Source organism: Ailuropoda melanoleuca, chromosome 6, assembly GCF_002007445.2.
Source record: "Ailuropoda melanoleuca isolate Jingjing chromosome 6, ASM200744v2, whole genome shotgun sequence".
Taxonomy (NCBI): Eukaryota; Metazoa; Chordata; class Mammalia; order Carnivora; family Ursidae; genus Ailuropoda; species Ailuropoda melanoleuca.
The window spans coordinates 32,633,089-32,652,955 of record NC_048223.1 but is presented as its reverse complement, the minus strand read 5'-3'; the positions used below and the strand labels follow the sequence as shown (position 1 = coordinate 32,652,955).

General features: G+C 43.2%; 1 protein-coding gene and 1 long non-coding RNA gene across 2 annotated transcripts in view; both read right to left on the bottom strand.

The window, feature by feature from the left end:
- The window catches only part of CMTM8 (CKLF like MARVEL transmembrane domain containing 8), a 110,560-nt gene that overhangs the window by 71,381 nt on the left and 19,312 nt on the right, over window positions 1-19,867 (bottom strand). The window lies entirely within an intron of this gene.
- The window catches only part of LOC109490393, a 23,928-nt gene continuing 4,792 nt past the window's right edge, over window positions 732-19,867 (bottom strand). The window contains exons 2-3 of the long non-coding RNA XR_002143718.2: window positions 9,494-9,676; window positions 732-762 (exon numbers count right to left, since the gene is read on the bottom strand). This is a non-coding gene — a long non-coding RNA (uncharacterized LOC109490393). The remainder of the gene's footprint in view (window positions 763-9,493; window positions 9,677-19,867) is intronic.

Genomic DNA, 19,867 nt, shown 5'->3' with positions numbered 1-19,867 from the left:
TCTACCTCATATCCCAACCCTGTTCAGTCTATTTCAGTATTTCTCAAGCTTGAATGGTGTATGGGCCTCTTTAAAGTGGAAATAATTCTTGAGACAACCTTCAGTCATGGCCAAGTCATGTAATGTCAGTAGGAACAGGACCTAAAGGTACATATTTTATTTATGGTTCCTCCACAATGAGAAAACCAAATCAAATTTGCAAATTAAATAGAACAAAACCATAAATCCAATGAAATTCAAATCAATATTAGATATTATTAGGTAGTAAGATTTTATGAAACTGGACCACTATTTGCAAGTCCAATATGGTATAGACAGCAGTCCTCTTAGTTCTTTTGTGTTTACTATGGCAGTATCATCTAACATATCCTACGTGATAAGAATTCTTCAATCAGGGGCGCCTGAGTGGCACAGCGGTTAAGCATCTGCCTTCGGCTCAGGGCGTGATCCCTGCGTTATGGGATCGAGCCCCACATCAGGCTCCTCTGCTATGAGCCTGCTTCTTCCTCTCCCACTCCCCCTGCTTGTGTTCCCTCTCCCGCTGGCTGTCTCTATCTCTGTCAAATAAATAAATAAAATCTTAAAAAAAAAAAAAAAAAGAATTCTTCAATCAGGGGTGCCTGGGTGGCCCAGTTGGTTAATAAGCGTTTGCCTTCGGCTCAGGTCATGATCTCAGGGTCCTGGGATTGAGCTCCGCACTGGGCTCCCTGCTCACCAGGAAGTCTGCTTCTCCCTCTCCAACTCCCCATGCTTGCGCTCTCTCTGTCAAATAAATAAATAAAATCTTTAAAAAAAAGTATTATTCAATCATTTATTTTCTAGTGGCTGCAAGCTCCTTTCTGGACTGTCACCCAACATGGCCCACACTTGGTCAACCAGACACTTATACAATCAATCAGTCCATTTGTTCTTTTCTCCATAGCCTAGGACGTATTCCTGTAACAGCACCAAGCTGACTACAAACACAAGTGTGTGCCCTGAAGTCACCTGGAGGCCCTTGGGGAAACTCAGAATGTCCAGAATTTGCTTATCACATTAAAATAACACAATTTTTTAAATTCCTGAAGATACAAACACTGACCCCAGCCTAAGAAACACTGCCATTTAGCATTCAGATCAGATCAAAATTTCATCTTCTGGCACCAAAGACCTCTACATTTGGCTTCAGACTGCTTCACATACAACACATTTTAGAAACAGCTTAAGTGACATGCCCTTATAATTACCCACATAAAATTTTTGTGACTTGAATTATAATTACTTTGAATGTACTTATTTGGGGAAAGAATTGTCATCTTTGTGATATTTATGCTTCTCATTCATGAACATAGTATAGTTTTCCATTTATTTAGATCTTTAGCTTTCAGTGAGGTTTCATAGTTTTGCTCCACAAAGGTCATATATAAATTTTAAAAATCATATTTGCAAACTGTTTGTTGCTTGTATTCAGAAACGGAATTGACTTTGTATTATGATCTTCTATCAAGCAACCTTGCGGAACACTAGTATTCTAATCACTTGTAGATTTTCTTTGTAGACAATTAATATTGACTATGAATAAGGACAGCGTGATTTCTTTCTTTTCAATCCTTATATTTGCTATTTCTTTTTCTTGTTCTACCACACCGGTTAGGACCTTCAATACTGTGATGAATACAAATGGTGATAATGAATACACTTATGTTCCTGATTTCAGATTAGAATGCTTTTAAAGTTTCATCATTAAGTACGCGGCTTGCTGGAGGTTTTTGGTGGTTGGCCCCGTGTTCTCCATGCACCCATTTCAATCAGACTGGCTTTCCTGTTAATATGACATTAAGAGCATATTGGTATCACTGTTAGTATTATTACTTTGGCTAATATTTTGAGTGCCACGGTGCTCAGCACTTACTGTACACCTTCTCTCCTTTCGGATGACCTCTCCTAGTCTGGAAAGACCTCGCTGCTCTTTTTTACTATCCATCCTGAAAGCCCCCTTCCAGATGTCACCTCTTTTAGGAAGCCTTCCCTGACACCATGGTTGTTTGAAGCTTCCTGACTTGCCACTCATTTGGGGAAATGCAATCACAGTTTGGCTTAGAGGCCACAGAGTATACAGCAGACTTCATTCTCAAACTTGAGGTCCAACAGCCAAATCTTTTTAGTACACACAGTGTTTTTACATAGTGTTAAAATTTTTCCCCCAATTTTAAAAAAACTGTGGGAAAATACACACCACATGAAATTTACCATCTTAACCATTTTTGAGTGCACAGTTCAGTAGTATTGAATACATTCACTTGTTGTGAAGCCATCACCACCATCCATCTCCAGAACTCTCTTCATTGTGTAAAACTGAACTCCATACCCATTAAACACTAAACCCCGTTTCCCCTCCCCACAGTCCCTGGAACCACCATTCTAACCTTCTGTCTATATTATTTTAACTACTCTAGCTACTTCATCTAAATGGAATCATACAGTACTTACCTTTTTGTAACTGGCTTATTTCACTTAGCATGAGGTCTTAAGGTTCATCCCTGTTTTATGCAGCACATCAGAATTTCTTTCCTTTTTAAGTCTGCATGATATTTCACTGTATGTATATACCACATTTTGCTTATCCATTCACCTGTCAATGGACACTCAGGTTGCTTCCATGTTTTAGCTACTGCGATTAATGTTGCTATGAGCATAGATGTGCAAATAACTCCTTGGGACCCTGCTTTCAATTCTTTTGGGATTAAACCCAGAAGTGAAACTGCCGGATCATATGGTAGTTCTATTTTTAATTGTTTTTTTTTAAGATTTTATTCATTTATTTGAGAGAGAGAGACAGAGAGAACACAAGCCGGGGGTGGGGGGATGGAGGGGCAGAGGGAGAGGGAGAGAGAATCTCAAGCAGACTCCCTGCTGAACGTAGAGCCTGACTTCGGGGCTCAACCTCATGATCCTGAGATCATGACCTGAGCTGAAATCAAGAGTTGGACGCTTAACCAACTGAGCCACCCAGGTGCCCTTATTTTTAATTTTTTGAGGAACTGCCTGCCATACTGGTTTTCACAGTGGCCTTACCATTATACCTTCTCACCAACAAATACAGCGGTTTGAGAATTTTTTAAGAGGACAGTAAGAAAATTTATATTAAAATTCAGACTATGGCTTCTCTGAAAAATCAGCAGGTCCGCTATTGCTGAGCCTCCCCTTCCTCTCTGGCAGCACTCAGCTGCAGCCAGGAAGCAGCGTCCCGTAGCCAGAAGGTGCAGTCTCTGGCTCACCACAAACCCACTGCTCCGTGCTGCCCGGTGACCAGCCTGCTCTGTTCATTCATTCTGCCCACCTGGCCCCTATTTGCAGTGGTGTCGGCAACTTCAGGTATGAAGGAAACTGCGAGAGACAAAGGATCAGGACTCTGGCTGTTCTTGCTGGAAGGACTTTAGGTAAGTCACTAATTCTTTGACTTTTGGTCTCCTCACCAGGAAAAGAGGAGCTAATGGCACGTGCCTCAGTTAGTTTACAGTTGCAGGAAATTCAAATGAGATAGCCCGTTTGGAAAAAACGGCTTTAGAAATGATGGCTGTATTTTCATCTTGTTACCGTCCTCCATGAAAGTCAGTTCCTCAGCTAAAGTCCAAGCCCCTTGAGGGCAGGGGTTCTGTTATCTATCATCTTGTGTTTGCAGATTCCTGGACACAGAGATGTTGTGAAAAGATCATGGGTTGTACAGTCTGGCTGCATGGCTTCAGATCCCAGGGCTAACTGTTATCTGGCAAGTGACTTAATCTTCTGGAACCTTAGTTTTATGATCCACAATAAAATGCGTCACATCAAGTGAATAGTATAGATCACGTGAGCTAAGATTTCATAAATATTTTTTTAAAAGGCCCTGGTCAGACTGTCTCTTTCATTGCCAAGCCTCAAGCCCAGAACACTGCTGCTTTGTGAGAGTCAGCTGGCATGTGAGTGTATTTCCAGCTTCTCTTGTGGTTTTCTCTATAATCCTATCAAGGAAGTCTGAATCAACAGACTTGCGCCATCCTTTTTGATCTGGCTGTCTCCATAAGGTAGAGGACACAAGGCATAATGTAGATTTTTATTTAACCATCATTTTTGAAAATATTTATTCTGATTCTATCTAATCAACCTCTAAATGCCTTCCAAGAGGCATTTATATATTCCACTAAACAATTATTTCCCTAATGTTCTAATTTAACTTTATTCTGAATTGGCAGAAAATTGGAATTCCTAGCACATACAAAGACAAAATATAAAACTTTACTAGTGGTCTTTACCCAATCAATCTACCTACAACTTATCTGAACACAAAGAAGAAAATTCAGCTAGGGGCGCCTGGGTGGCTCAGTCGATTAGGCATCCGACTCTTGATTTCAGCTCAGGTCATGATCTCAGGGTTGTGAGATTGAGCCCTGCATTGGGCTCCGTGCTGAGTATGGGGCCTGCTTGGGATTCTCCCTCTCCCTCTGCCCCTCTTCCAGTCTCTTTCTTTCTAAGAAAGAAAGAAAGAAAGGAAGAAAGGAAGGAAGAAAGGAAGAAAGAAAAGAAAGAAAAGAAAGAAAGAAAGAAAAGAAAGAAAAAGAAAAGAAAGAAAAGAAAGAAAGAAAGAAAGAAAAGAAAAGAAAGAAAGAAAAGCATTCAGCTAGTAATAATTTAATAGTATTAACAGCTAAATTGTTTCATGATTTTAAGAGTAAAAACACTATCACTTTGGTCTCCACCCTGTTCCAGAACAAAATATCTGAGAAGTTTAAATAAAACTTGGGGAAAAAGTTATGACTACATGTCAAGCTAATTCTGATAAAGACAAAATACTGAAGAAAAACTTCAAACTGAGAGAACTGAGTAGCTCTGTGTATGGGTAAGGAATGGAGACAATCTTACCTTTTTCCATTTGAGGTGGGAAGTCCCTTCCCTCATCTAGGTTTAAATATTACAGAAGGGGCCCAACAAAAATGGCGGGTAAATGGTACCTTCATATATTGTTTTGTTAACTCCTTAATGTAATGGGTGAGTAGAACTTTTTTAGGCAGAAAAGGAATTTAAAGGATATCATCTAGCCCAAAATACAAGATGTGAAGCAGCCACAAACACGACGCCACCATACATCCTCATTCTGATTTTTAAATGGAGACAAATGAGTTTTAGAGGGTGGAGTGGCCTGCCCAAGCTCATGGAGCTGAAGAGGCTGTTCCAGCAGGGTCTGAGCCCAAATCAATTTGACCTTTCCACTAGACAAGTTCATGTGGAGAACACTCTAGAAGTACCTAGAGCAAGAGCATTTTTAAGAATTCACATGGGGGATGGAGCTTCCAGAGTACAATGCAGACTGGGTTGATTTAGGCCCCAGGAGCAGCCTTGCTCCCAGCCCAGAGATGATCCAGGACACAAATCCCCTCTTGTGAGGGAACATTAACTTTGCCACCAAAGTGTCTAGTTTCCACAGTATGTGTGTGAGCCTGTGGCAATATGGAGAATGGACTTGCAGGAAAGCGCGGTGCCTGCCATACTGAGCGAGCTGGGGCCTGGAGGCCAGATGGAGCCCACTGCGTAGCCCATGAGCTAAGGGTGTTTTTATATTTTTTAAATGGCTGGGGGGTAAAAAAAAGAATACCTTGTGATGTGAAAACCACATGAAATTCAAGTCTTCTTGTTCACACGTAAGATTTCATTGGGCCATGATCACATTCACTACATATTATCTATGATTGCTTTTGTGCTCCAGTGGCGAGGGGAGGGGGGACAACGACGACAAGGCTGTGCTGCCCCCAGAGCTTAGCACATTGACTGTCGTCCTCTACGGAAAGTTTGCTGACCTCTGGAGTTGAGCATCTGCTCTCCAGCAGGCGCTGAGCTTTGCCAACGTTACATACACATGATTCTCCCGAGATCCTGAGGGGGTGGGATTGTTCTCACTGTAACAAGGACAGAACAGTCTCAGACAGTTTAAATCAGCGGTGCTAACTTCACTCAAACATTTGAGTACGAAAAAATGGGTGCTAGGCCTTGTGCTAGGTACTGGAGAATTCGGCAATGAACAAAACAGATTCACTTCTCCTTTCGAGGAGTTTATATTCCAAGCGAAGAAAGGCAATGAGCAAATATGTAGCTTCCAGTTATGGTAAGTGCTAAGAGAAGAGTCACCACTCCGCATGGGGTAGGATGGGAAGGAATCCAGCTCTGTTGCTAGTGACCGGGAGCCCGACATGGGGCTCAATCCCAGGGCCCTGAGACCGTGACCTGAGCAGAAATCAAGAGTCGGCCGCTTAAACAGCTGAGCCACCCAGGCACTCCCATGACCCCACTTAAAAAAAAAATGTTTCATTCTGAATTAATCATAAACTCATAAGAAGATGTAAAAATAGGACAGAAGTCTTCTGTACCCATGGCCCAGCTTCTCGCAACAGCGGTGTCTTATATAACAACAGTGCTTTGCCAAAACCAAGACATGGATACATGCACAGTGTACTTCACTAGTCTATGGAGTTTATGGATTTCACCCACTTTGGCATATAGTCTTTTTTGGGAGGATGGGGGTGTAGATTTGTTCATCATTCCATACAAGTTGCCTGCTCTTTACTGCTGTATTACATAACCTCGAACAGAACGAGCCCCTGGGGTGTACACAGTTGCCCTGGAAGCAGTGTATTTAAGGACTGCTCTCCACCCTCCCTGAGGGTTCTACGCTTCATTCCTGGATCAGGGCAGATGACCAGAAGGCATGAGCCTACCTAGATTGCCTTAGCCAGGGCCTCTGAGACTCTCCTCCATTCAACTGCCCTTCAGTGACACGCCTTCAACTTCCCCTCTATGAGTAAAGGCCACATGAATTCTGAGAAGTTTCTCCCAAGTTTTCTTGAGAACAAGACTCAGGACACCATTTAACATTCTTGATATAACTGCTCCCATGAGGGGCACCTGGCTGGCTAAGTCAGTGAAGAACATGACTCTTGATCTCGGGGTTGTGAGTTCAAGGCCTCTGTTGGGTGTAGAGATTACTTAAAAGATAAAATCTTTAAAAAAGCAATAACTACCCCCGTGGAAAACTCTCAAAATAGACTTGGGGGATGGAGAAAAACAACTCTCCCTCAAACAATTGCCTGGTTTCTTCTTTTCCCGTAAGGAGAACTGTAACACCATTCATTTATTCAATAAAATATGTATTGAGTTCCTCCTGTCTTCCAGGTACTGGAGTACAAAGGTGAACAGACACAGTTCGTGGCCTCTGTGAGCTGTGATCACCGACCAGTGTTGAAGCCAGACATGAATCGTCTAGAATGTCTATGAAAATGCCTGGATCCACTTTAAATCAGTTACTTAGATTTTTTCAATAAAAAATACAATGGGGGGGTGGAACCTGGTGGGCTCAGTGGGTGCAGCTCTTGATCTCAGGGCCATGAGTTCGAGCCTTACATTGGGTGTAGAGCCTACTTAATTAAAAAAAAAATGTGATTAATAAAGGAAAAAAATTGTATGCATCATGAGGAAAGGCACAGTGGCCGTAGAGGGACGGACCCCCCAGCTCACGTCCCTGGACACATGTGGCAGGCAGCATGGGGTCCTCCAACAGAGGCCCCGTCCTAGCCCGAGGGCTCCCTTTCCTGCTTCGTCCTGTTTGCTCAGATTTTTTTTTCCACGTCCGTTTTGTTAAATCTCCATGTCTATGTGCATGGAGGTTTATATGTCCTCATATGTCCACACTTCAAACCCTTTTTAGAAAGAAGTGGGCTACGATTACAAATTATTACGAACCGTCTCAGAAAAGATGCCAGAGGCACCTCATCATATCTAGAGCACCGTCTTCTGGCCACAAACTAAATGTGTATTTGAGTCTCTGAACAGACTGCCTTCCTGTCTTCCTCATCTCCCTCGGCCACCTCAGCTCTCAGATCGGGGGGATGCGTGCCCATGTGTGAAACACTGCAGCTGTCTTTGGTGTCGAGGTAAGTCCTGGGAGCCAGGGGTGCTGACTATCCCGCCCTGGAGGAGACAGTCCCACACGACGGTGCACTGCCCAGCCTACCACGAGCCTAAAATGCCAAGCGCCCCGTGGACGACGGCACGTCAGTGAGCTCCCCAGCTGCTGCTCCGCGAGCTCCAGCTCACGTCCGGGAAAGGACGCGCACTGCCCTACTGTGCGCTGCGCAGTCTGCGTACGCCTACTGTGGGCGCGAGCCTGGGCTCGGCAAGTCCGAGACGTCTCCAGGGGCAGCGCAAGCCCACATCTCCCGCAGCTCCGCATCGTGACTGGTAGAATATTAGCCACACGGGAAGAGCTCAAGGGGCTGTGGTTACGCCCAAAAAGAAGGAATGTAAATGGCCTTTTCCCGGCGAGAGCCAATTAGCGAAATTTTGCTATATGACAACTAGACGTTGTAGATAAAACAACACAGACTGTCCCAATGATGGGAAAAAGGAAAGAGAAATTCAGTAACAAGAGCAGGCCCTAGAGAACCATGTCCCTCCTCATGGCTGGGGCTAAGGCCTTTTTTTCAATCTCTTTTCCTTAGGGCTCCTCACCTCCAAGGAACCTCTGCAAAACCACTTTTTTCCTAATGCTCCCCACTCCTCTTCCCATGGAAAAAAATTTTTTTCCTTAAACATTTACTTAGTGCCTATTATGTGCAAGGAGTTATTTAAAATCCTGGAGATACAGGAATGAACAATACAAATTCTACTCTCATACAGCTCACATTCTAGGGGAAGTAGCAGAAAAAAAAAAAAAAAGATTGTCAGACGGTGATATATGGTATGGAGAAAAGTAAAGTGGAGTGGAAGAGGCCAGAATGGCTGGAGGGGCTGACCCAGGAGGGGAGTGGGACATGGGGCCTTGCAGATTGAACAGACTTGGGTTCTGACTCCAAATGAGGCAGGAAGTCGCATAATATGACATACCTTAGAGAACAGACTGGGGGTCGGAGATGAGGGTACAAGCAAGGAGGCCAGTTAAGAGGCGATCGTCAAGGGGGCGCCTGGATGGCACAGTCAATTAAGCAACTTTTTTCTTTTTTTTTTTATTTAAAATCAATTAATTAACATATAAGCATCTGACTCTTGATTTCAGCTCAGGTCCTGGTCTCGGGGTCCTAGGATCCAGTACCACCTCCCACAGGCTCTGTGCTGAGCAGGGAGTCTGTTTGTCTCCCTCTCCCTCTTCCCCTCCTCTGCTTGCTCTCACTCTCTCTCAAATAAATAAGTAAACTTTTTAAAAAGAGGCAACTGTCAAAATAAAACAAGAGAGGATGTTAGTCTGGCTGAGGGTGGAAATACTGGAGGTGGTGAGTACTGACAACATTCTGGGTACTTTTTTTTGGAACTTTTTTCTAACATAACCAAATCATCACAGTCGCAGCTAAAAAAAAAAACCCCAATTAACAACAATTATTTAATATCAATACTTATTAATATTCAAATAGCCCTGATTCTTTTACATTTGTTTGTTTTAATCAACATCCAAGTAAGGTCTATGTATTGTATATTGCAACTGACTGACATTTACCTCTTAAGTGTCCCTTCATCGGTAGGTTTCTCCTCCACCGCGCCTTTCTGTGTTTCAGTTTAGCATTGGTTTTTTGGAGAAATTATCCTAGTGATAATTTTGCTGGCTGCATTCTCATGGGTCCTTTTACATGTTTCTCTGTCCCCTGCATTTCCTGAAAATTGGTACTTGGGGTTGAGTTGCCTATGAGACACACAAGGAGAGACAGTGTGTGAGGAATTACAAATCTGGGATTCAGGGGAGAGGTCCAAGCTGGAGGAAGAAACTGGGAGTCCTGGACAGACAGCGTGTAAAGCCATGATTCTGGAGAGCACCTGGGGAACGAGGCTAGACAGAGAAAGGCTGGAAGGCCCAAGGCCTGGCTCTCCCGTGCTTACAGCTGGGGAGATGAGGAGCTCACCCAGTCAGGTAAGAGAGAACAGTTAGGACAGTAACCCCAAAGTCAAGAAAAGAAGGTACTTAAGGAGAGAGTGGTTAACTGTGTCAATGTAGTCCACAGGTTTGGCGAGATGAAGATGGAAAGTTTACCATTGGGTTTGGCAAAGAGGATGCCACTGCTGGCCTTGCCCAGAGCTGGCTGGATGGGTTAGTGACAGGCTGATTGGAGAGGATCTCAAGAACGAATGGCTGAAAGGAAGTGTCAGGAAATAATGACAAGTCTTTCAAGAAGTTTTGCTTTAAAGGGGAGCAGAGAAAAGAGGGGACAACTGAAGGTACAGATGACCTTGAGGGGAAATTTGTTGTTGCTTTCAAGAGGGGACCCACCATGGCATATCCTCCTCGTGCAATTTTTTTTTTTTAAAGATTTATTTGACAGAGAGAGAGACAGCAAGAGCGGGAACACAAGCAGGGGGAATGGGAGAAGGAGAAGCAGGCTTCCCGCTGAGCAGGGAGCCCGAAGCAGGGCTCGATCCCAGAATGCTGGGATCAGGACCTAAGCCGAAGGCAGACGCTTAACGGCTGAGCCACTCAGGCGCCCCTCCTCATGCAATTTTAATACCATAAACTGTATATTTATATACAATACGTATACATATACTTTATACACAAAAAGGATAAGATTTTTCTTGTCCTCTCCCCAAAAACCGGTTTTGCTTCCTTGAGGGCAATATCGCCTCTGCTGAGAATCCATGTGCTAAAGAAACCAAAGTGTTCCAAGAGAAGGGAAGAATCTAGCTACCTAACTCCTCCCATTCTCATCACCACGAAATGAGTTCTTCTGTTGGCCAACTAACCATTTTCACGCCTAGCTGCTTGCAGGTGTTCCAGGGAAAACAGAGCTCACCGCTACCTTTGTATTTCTACACAAAATCCTGCCCTTGTGGGGCGATCAGATATTTCCATATTTTGACTGCCACACACAGCAGCACCAAACGTCAGAGTTTTCCCCATACATGGAGAGGAGTTCCAGTATCTTTCATTCCAGAAAAAACTGAGCACAGTGAATGAAGAGCCTACCTACCTCCTGGCTCCAAAAAGACCTGGTTTGATTCCTACCTCTGCCACTTTCAGGTTTGACCTTAGGTCACCACATTACTTTTAGCCTCAGGCACCATATCTGTAAATGGGATGATAGTTTCAAATGTAGCAGGCTCATGTTTTTGTAATGTAATTTGAGCAGGGCTGACTCCACACCCTGGTACCAGAAGTAGACAGATGATCCAAGTATGGCCAGTGTACTCTATCTCCCGGGCCCTACCTAATGGACTGGGAATGGCAGAGCCAAGTCAATGAGGGACTTCCTCCAGCACTTGGTTACCGTTGTGAAGAAATGGATTCATGTTCTTTTTTTCTAGAATCAGTAAACTATAAGGATAATACTGCATCGTGAGTGGAATCTTTATCACCATGCAGAGAAAGTTTTCCTGAGAACAAAGTCTATAAAGAAGAAAGCATGGCCAACAGACGGAAAGAGACCTAGTTCTATCATTGGAGCTCCTGGTCCCAGCCATACCTGAAGCTAGACCCACATCTCCACTTGTCAGATACATGAATTAACAAGTACTCGTCCTTTTTTGCTGCTGTTCAAATCAGTCTAGGCCAAGTTTTCATCATCTACAACTGCAAAAGCCATGACTAACTCACTATTTCACTGAAGGATATTAAAAATGTTTATAAAAGTTTTAGAAAGTATCTTTCTCTGAATGGTCAGTAAATGGTACTGATCATTAGTCTGTTATGTGCCAAGTGCTTTGCCAGGCACTCGGTATACTGAATATATAAAGGTATATAAACTAAAAGGTATTATATAAAAATTAGCATTTATGTATTAGGATGAGACAACAGAGAGAGAAGTCAATTTGGGAAGGGAAAGAAGGGGTCAACTTATCTGAGGAGGAATTTGCCAGGCCTGAAAGGGAGGGTAGAGAACTCTAAGCAGAGGCAGCAGAAAGTAAAGATGTGGTATAGAGCTACAGTGGAATATTACTCAGCCATTAAAAAGAAGGAAATCTTGCCATTCGCAACGATGTGGATGGAACTAGAGGGTATTATGCTAAGTGAAATAAGTCAGAGAAAGACAAATACCATGTGATCTCACTCATATGTGGAATTTAAGAAACAAAACAGATGAACATAGGGGAAGGGAGGGAAAAATAAAATAAGACGAAATCAGAGAGGGAGACAAACCATAAGAGACTCTTAATCATAGGAAATAAACTGGGGGTCGCTGGAGGAGAGGGGGTAACTAGGTGATGGACATTAAGGAGGACACATGATGTAATGAGCACTGGGTGTTCTATGCAACTGATGAATCATTAAATTCTACCCCTGAAACGAATAACACACTATATGTTAACTAAATTGAATTTAAATAGAGAATTTTTTTAAAAAAGCACGGAAGTGTGCTGCATGAGATTATCAGGGCAGAGCTGAGAATGGAACTTTAACTGTCTACAGGGATCAAACAGGTAACATTCATCAATGAATGAAACACATCAGTATAAAGCAATGAATGACCATGACTCTTGGCCTATGGTGGCACAGAATGCTAGCTGTCCACGATACCCACTCTCACCTTCTCACTTTAGTGAGAACTGGATTTTCGCTATTCACATGGCCATAGAGGTGGAGCCCATGCTTCCCCAGCCTTATCCGCTGCCAGATGTGGTCACACCTGTACATTCTGGCCAAGAGAGTGGGAGAAGAAGTGATACATGCAACTTCCAGGCTGGGGCTTGAAGGTGTGCACCCTCCACTTTCCCTTCCCACTCTACTGGCTGGAGTGGACATGATGGCGGGAAACAGCACAGGGGCCACAAGATGGAACCCAATGTGGAGGACAGAGAAAACAAGACAGAAGCAGCTGGAAGTCTGACATTGTGGAGTCATCCTCTCTGCCCTGGACAACTAGCGCTTTGACTGTCAAATGAGAGAAAAACAAGTTCCTATCTTGTTTGAGCCACTTATTTTGGTCATTGTCGTAAGAGTCAAACACTCATCCTGACCAACACGCTTACATGCAGATGGCAGCCATTTCTTGGCTCCAAAGGATTGTTGCCATGAGGGATTATGGGTCCAATCCTGTACATTTATCCAATTTTCCAGGAGAACGTGGAAATGTAGATTTTCTTAAGATATCTGACTTTTACATATTGGCAAGTAATTCCGATTTCCAACACTATACAGACCAACAAAACCAGTCAGGGGTCCCTCCGCATTTCTGTTCCTCAGGCTTCTCCTAAACGAAGACCTTTTATTGGAACTCACAACATAATTTAGGGTGATAATAGTGACAAGATATTCAGAGTCCTGAAAGCTTGGGGAACACAAGAGTGCTCCCGCAAACACTCATCACCCTCAAATACGGTCTTCACGGCAGCTCCATTCCCTGGAGAACTGACTGCCCAAGCATGTAAGGCAGCAGCAGCAACGGCCCTGGGGTCTTACCTGCCCACTGCACAGCCTCCCTGGAGACTAGAGGCCTTTACCAGGTGGAACACTGCCCCTTTCCTTCTTGCTCTTCTCCCTCCTTTTCAAAATGAAGGAATTTCTCATGAGATGGGGGAGAGACAATAGTATCAGGAAAGTGTCACCCATTCATGCAAAAAATCGAAGGTGAGAAGGGCATCCCTCCGTTTCATATGGAAGGTCCGGTAGCCTCACCAAGCAAGTTTACCCAGACAAACCACTCCCTGGAGAAGGAGTGGGCGGTGGCATGAGACACAGGAGATGTGACATCCAATGTTCATTTTGTGGGACCCATCGACGAGAATGGTTACAAGAAAATAACCTAGGTGGCCTCGTCCCTCTGCAGAGTTCCAACTTACACTCGCTTCTAAAAAGTAAGATCCCGTGTGACACAACTTCAGCTGAGCCCATCTTTCCCCTGGAATTCAGGTTTAAACGTCTATGCAAACATCCACAGCTAGCCACAGGCGAGCGATCGCTCTAATTGCCAGCAGGGCAGGGGCTCCATGAAGATACTCGCCATTCAGGTTCAAACCTCGCACTGCCATCGGAAGCTGATGTAAAGATAAGAAAAATACCATGGCGTACTGTTGCACAAGCAGCACAACGAACACACTATAAAGACCGTGTTCCAGGAAAAGAGGTTCCTACTCCTAACACCTCTGCCCTCCAGGGACCTGGTGTCCAGTTTGGTGCAGAGCCTTTGTTCTGTGGTGCTCCCACTGGGTAAGACACGCAAGTTTGGAGGTAGGAGCTGGAGAGTTTCCCCGAATAGGAAGAGAAGGATTTGCAGGTGAGGAGGATGAGTAATCCGGGAGGGAAGGTGACAAAACGAGAGGGGGAGGAGAATGGAGTGGGATGTCCGCTTGCCTTTGCCAAGAGCCTCTTGCCCATCGCTGGTCAATGCCTAAAACTAACCCAACAGTCAGGCAACTGGGCTTCTTAGGGACACTGGAGAGAGACAATAGCAAGGGGCAGGGGAGGTGGGTGAGAAGGCAGAGAAGACCAAGAGAACACTGGCTCTCTGAGAATTACAGAAGCGTATGGGAGGCTTTTAGGACCGAGATTCTGAGTAATTTCACTGATACCCTCGAGGGCCAGGGAGGCTCCTAGGACACTTAGGTGTCACCTAAGTGTCATCACCTCTCCCAAAACAAGAGTTATGAGTTCCTCCTGTGCCAGTCACCATACTAAGCAACTTCCACGAATTTGCATTTGCTTTTTTAATAGTCTCAAGAAGTAGGTGTTACTGGACTTGTTTTACAGATGGCTTTAAATGTTAAATATTTTGTTTATGATCAGAGAGCTACTAGTTGCTAGGCCAAGACCGAAAGCTACATCTGACCGCAAAGTCTGCCATTTCTGCTCAGAAATATGCCATGTGTGGCGCTCGGAAAAGGCGTTAGGTTAGATTCCCTCATCATGAGACACGGCGACATTGCGTGCCTTCTGCGACACTGCACCCAGAAGGACACACGTCACTGCAGTGGTATTTCTGACAATGTAACCAGAATCTACACAGGAGGGAACCTTGGACAAGCCCCACTCGAGAAGCATTCCACACAGCATTTCACTCCCCTGGATTCTTCACAATTGCCAAAGTCGTGAAAGGTAGAAAGACTGAAGAACTGTCCTCGGTTAAAAGACACTAAAGAGACAGGACAAGTAAATGTAAGCCATAATCCTGGAGTACATCCTGATAGGAAAAAAGTGAATAAATATAAAGAGCATTATGGGGACAAATGGTAAAAGTTAAGTATGAACTGTCGTAGTATTGAGGGTATATCTGCTGAACTTGACACTTATACTGTGGTTCCATAGGAGAATATTCTTGTCCTTGGGAGACACATGCCAAAATATCTGGGGTATCTGGGGTCGTGAATTTTGCAACCTACTCTAAAATGGCTCCATACTGGGGCGCCTGGGTGGCACAGTCGTTGAGCGTCTGCCTTTGGCTCAGGGCGTGATCCTGGCGGTCCGGGATCAAGCCCCACATCAGGCTCCTCCGCTGGAGCCTGCTCCTTCCTCTCCCACTCCCTCCACTTGTGTTCCTTCTCTTGCTGGCCGTCTGTCTCTCTCTAATAAATAAATAAATAAATAAATAAATCTTTTAAAAAAATAAAATAAAATGGTTTCATACAAAAATATTAAATAGACAGGGAGGAAGAAGTAGGATATTTCCATTCGAGAAACCAGAGTGAATGGAGGAGGAAATTCATTATACTGTTCTTAGCATTTTCCTTAGCAACTTGAACTTTTTTAAAATTAAAAAACTTAAAGGATTCTGCGTTCGCTTTCTAGTGGTAGGACAGGCTGGTTATCCTCCCAAATGAAACAAGGAGAGATAAAATTTAAAACATTCTTAAACATGTTGCTGAGTTGCCATGACAAGAAAGAACCTAAAGAGGCCAAAAAGGAAATAAAACAGAAATCCTGGGGAATCGTCAAATGCCAAAGCCAGTTTTCATGCTGATAGTTTGTTGAAACTCATGGGGACCTACCTTGAATTTCCTTTTTTTTTTTTTTTTGAAAAGCTTTTTTGAGATCTAATTTGTATACCATAAAATGTACAAGTCAGTACTTTTTTTTAGTATATTCACAAAGCTGTGCAACCATCTATCTAATGTCAGAACATTTCATCATCCCCAGAGAAACCCCACACCCATTAGAGTCACTCGCTTATCATTTCCCCACCATCCCTCCAGGGCCAGGCCCCACCAGCAGTCATCTACTCTCTGTTCCTGTGCAGTTACCTTTCTGGACACTTCATATAAATGGAATCCTACAGTATGTTGCCTTCCGTGTCTGGCTTCTGTCACTTAGCGTAACGTTTTCAGTGGTCATCCATGCTGTAGCTTGTGTCAGTACTTCCCTCCTTTTTATTGCTAAATTAATAATCCATTCTATGGGGGTCACAGTGAAGCCTCTCACTCTTGGTTTTGCCTCAGGTCATGATCTCCTGAGCTCGGAGTCTGCTCTAGATTCTCTCCCTCTCCTTCCCTGACTGCCCCTCCCCCCACTCGTGCTCTGCAGGCCTGCTCTCTAAAACGCATCAATAAAAAAAATTTTTTTTTAATGAATCCATTGTATGAATATATCAGGTTTTGCTTATCTATTCATCAGTGGATGGACATTAAGGTTGTTCCACCTTTTGGCTATTATGATTAATGCTGCTATGAACATTCATGTTCAATTTTTTTAAAGATTTTATTTATTTATTTGAGAGAGAGAGAGAGAGAGAATGAGCGGGAGGAGAGGGAGAAGCAGATTCCCTGCTGAGCAAGGAGCCTGACGCAGGACTCGATCCCAGGACCCTGAGATCATGACCTGAGCCAAGGCAGATGCTTAACTGACTGAGCCACCCAGGTGCCCATGTCCAACTTTTTTTTTTTAACAGAAGTTTGTTTTATTAAGTTATTTTGAACATATGCCTAGAAATGGAATTGCTGGGTGATATAATAACTCTGTTTTTCCTTTTGAAGAATGGCCCAATTGTTTTCCAAAGTAGCTGCACCATTTTAACAATCCTAACAGCAGCACTTGGGGGTTTCAATTTCTCCAGGCCCTCACCAAGCCTCCTTATTGTCTGTCTTTTCAATTAGAGCCACCTTATTGGGTGTGCGAGATATCTCATTGTGCTTTTGATTTGCATTTCCCTTAAGACTAAGGAGAAAGAGTATCTTTTCATGTGCTTATTGGCCCTTTGTATATTTTCTTTCAGAAACTGCTATTCAGATCCTTTGCCAAGCTTTCATCTTGGTGCTAGAAGGTAGAAGATAATTAAAGCCAAGGGTCCACCCAAGTGAAAAGTCTAACAGGAAACAACCTCCCACCCCCATCCATGTACAGCTGGAATCTTAAAGGACCATCCCTTCAATGTCAAGGTAGGTAAGTTAACTCACTGTCCAGAGCGAACAGCAAGATAACAGCTATCTCAATCTTGGCAGTGGGCAGAGAGCAAAAAATATCCCCTTCAATTCAGAGCCATACTCAGTCTCTCCTTTGGGCTGGGTCTGAGTCTATGTAGGCTATAAAGAACACAGCAGATCTGAAAAAGTTAAGGAATTTCTAGAAATGTAAAGAATTGAATTTAAAAGTTGAATGTACGGATCAAACAGCCAAAAGAAGAATTATTAAAATAGAAGACATAATAAATAAATAAGTAAGTAAGTAAGTAAATAAGTAAATAAATAAGCAAGATGAAGGCCAGGAGCACAGAATGGGAAATTATCAATTTAAAAGACAAAAGACAGACTCTGAGGATCTAATACATATTTAATTAGAGTTTCAGAAGGAGATGAAATAAAATGAGAAAGACAATATTTTCAACATTTCATGAGATAATGGCTGAGGATCCAAGAATCCTTATTAAACCCAAGGATAAATAAAAAGAAATTCGTAGACATACAATGAGATTGCTGTATACAAAGACAAAGACAATTTTAAAAGAAAAAGAAGCCAAATTAAAAAGCAGAGGCAAATTGCAATTTGCCAACTTCAACAGCAGCCATGGAAACCAATAAGACAAAAGAATGACACCTTCAATGAATGGAGACAAAAAGGACTGACAACTTAGAATTCCGTAATCTGTGTAATTATCTTTCAAGAATGAGGAAGAAAAAGATTTTCATAAAAACAAAAACAGATGGTGGGCCTGAGATATAAGAAAAAGCAATGAGCAAAAATATTGGGCAACCATGTGGGTTGTGGGTAAAACAAAACTGTTGACTGTATACAATCATTATAATGCTTAACATATAGGTGGAAAAGAGTACAATATTATAAATTGTGAGGGATGTCATCTGAATTAGAGTTCTGAGGTCCTTGTTTTTGCTTAGGAACAGGTTAAAAATACACATTAATTTCAACCTGTATAGCAGACTAAATATGAATGTTAAGATAGTGAAGGAATCCAGGGGCGCCTGGGTGGCACAGCGGTTAAGCGTCTGCCTTCGGCTCAGGGCGTGATCCCGGCGTTATGGGATCGAGCCCCACATCAGGCTCTTCCGCTATGAGCCTGCTTCTTCTTCTCCCACTCCCCCTGCTTGTGTTCCCTCTCTCGCTGGCTATCTCTATCTGTGTCGAATAAATAAATAAAATCTTAAAAAAAAAAAAAAGATAGCTAAGGAATCTACCAAAGGACAGATAGAGCAGAACTTCCAAACAAAAGAAGAAAATGGATAAGAAATACAAAATGGAAAACTTGCTCATTCTAAAACATGGCAATCCAGGTGGCCATTGACATAGAAGGGGCAAATGATGATATGTTTCTATAACAAAATACAATTTTAAAAGTCTATGGGCGGCTACATGGATCAACATGGAAAACACTCAATGATGAATAAAAGTAACAGAAGAAAGTATCACATGATTCTATATTCTGTAAAGTTCAAAATGAGTCAAGGCTAAACAATGGCTGGAACACTTTGAACTTTATAGAACACAAAGCCAGGATAGGAGTCACCTCTGGGAAAATGGACAGGACACACAAGGGGCCCCTAAGATATGGCAGAGTTCTATCTCTTAAGCTGAGTGGTTGGCATATACTTGTGTTATTATTCTTTAGACCATATATAAGTTTAGTACCATATGATATTTCACATACAAAAGAGGTTTAAGGATTCTTAGTTCTGGGGGCTTGGTATGAGTCTGCAGAAGAAACCTCCCTACTCCTCGATTTAGCAAGTCAGCAAATGAACTACTGTGGCCCAACCTTTTCCAGTCCCCCAAGGGACAGGAAACACAAACACCACCTCCTATCTGAGCTCCCTTTCCACAGGCTAGCAGCTAAACCAGCCTGGTATTAACCAGTGACCTCGCTCACTGAGCTTTCATCTTCCACCTTTCCCTAAATCAACCTCGTCACATAGAGGGAAGTTTTAAAAAAAAAAAAAAAATCCAACATTAGCTTCCCAGGGCAGCGCGAACATAAGCTCGTGATTTGAAATGTGAATGAACAGGAAAACCACTCAAGATTCATGTCACAGTTAAAGGAACCTGAGACATGATTTCCAAGGTATAAGCTAGTAGAATATTAAATACAGCGATTACATGGGTCTCCTCAAAAGTCTCCATCTCTAAGGAAATTTCTGGGTCTGTGAAACCAGAAGGAGGCCAGAGCCTCAAAGCACACAGATCTTTTTTCCCCCTAAAGTAAACCTAGAGTTGAAGGCAGATGGGCTGAGAAGTCCTGGATATTTTCTCCTCTTGACCACCACACACAGTGTCAGGCCGCACAACAGTTCTCTGTTTCTGTAGAATCTTATTCAGGAATGCCCCTTCAGGTCGGCTCATGGTTTAGTGCTTACGATAAAATTTTTCTCTTTCTAAAGTGATCTCTGGGGCGCCTGGGTGGCACAGCGGTTAAGCGTCTGCCTTCAGCTCAGGGCGTGATCCCGGCGTTGCGGGATCGAGCCCTATATCAGGCTCCTCTGCTATGAGCCTGCTTCTTCCTCTCCCACTCCC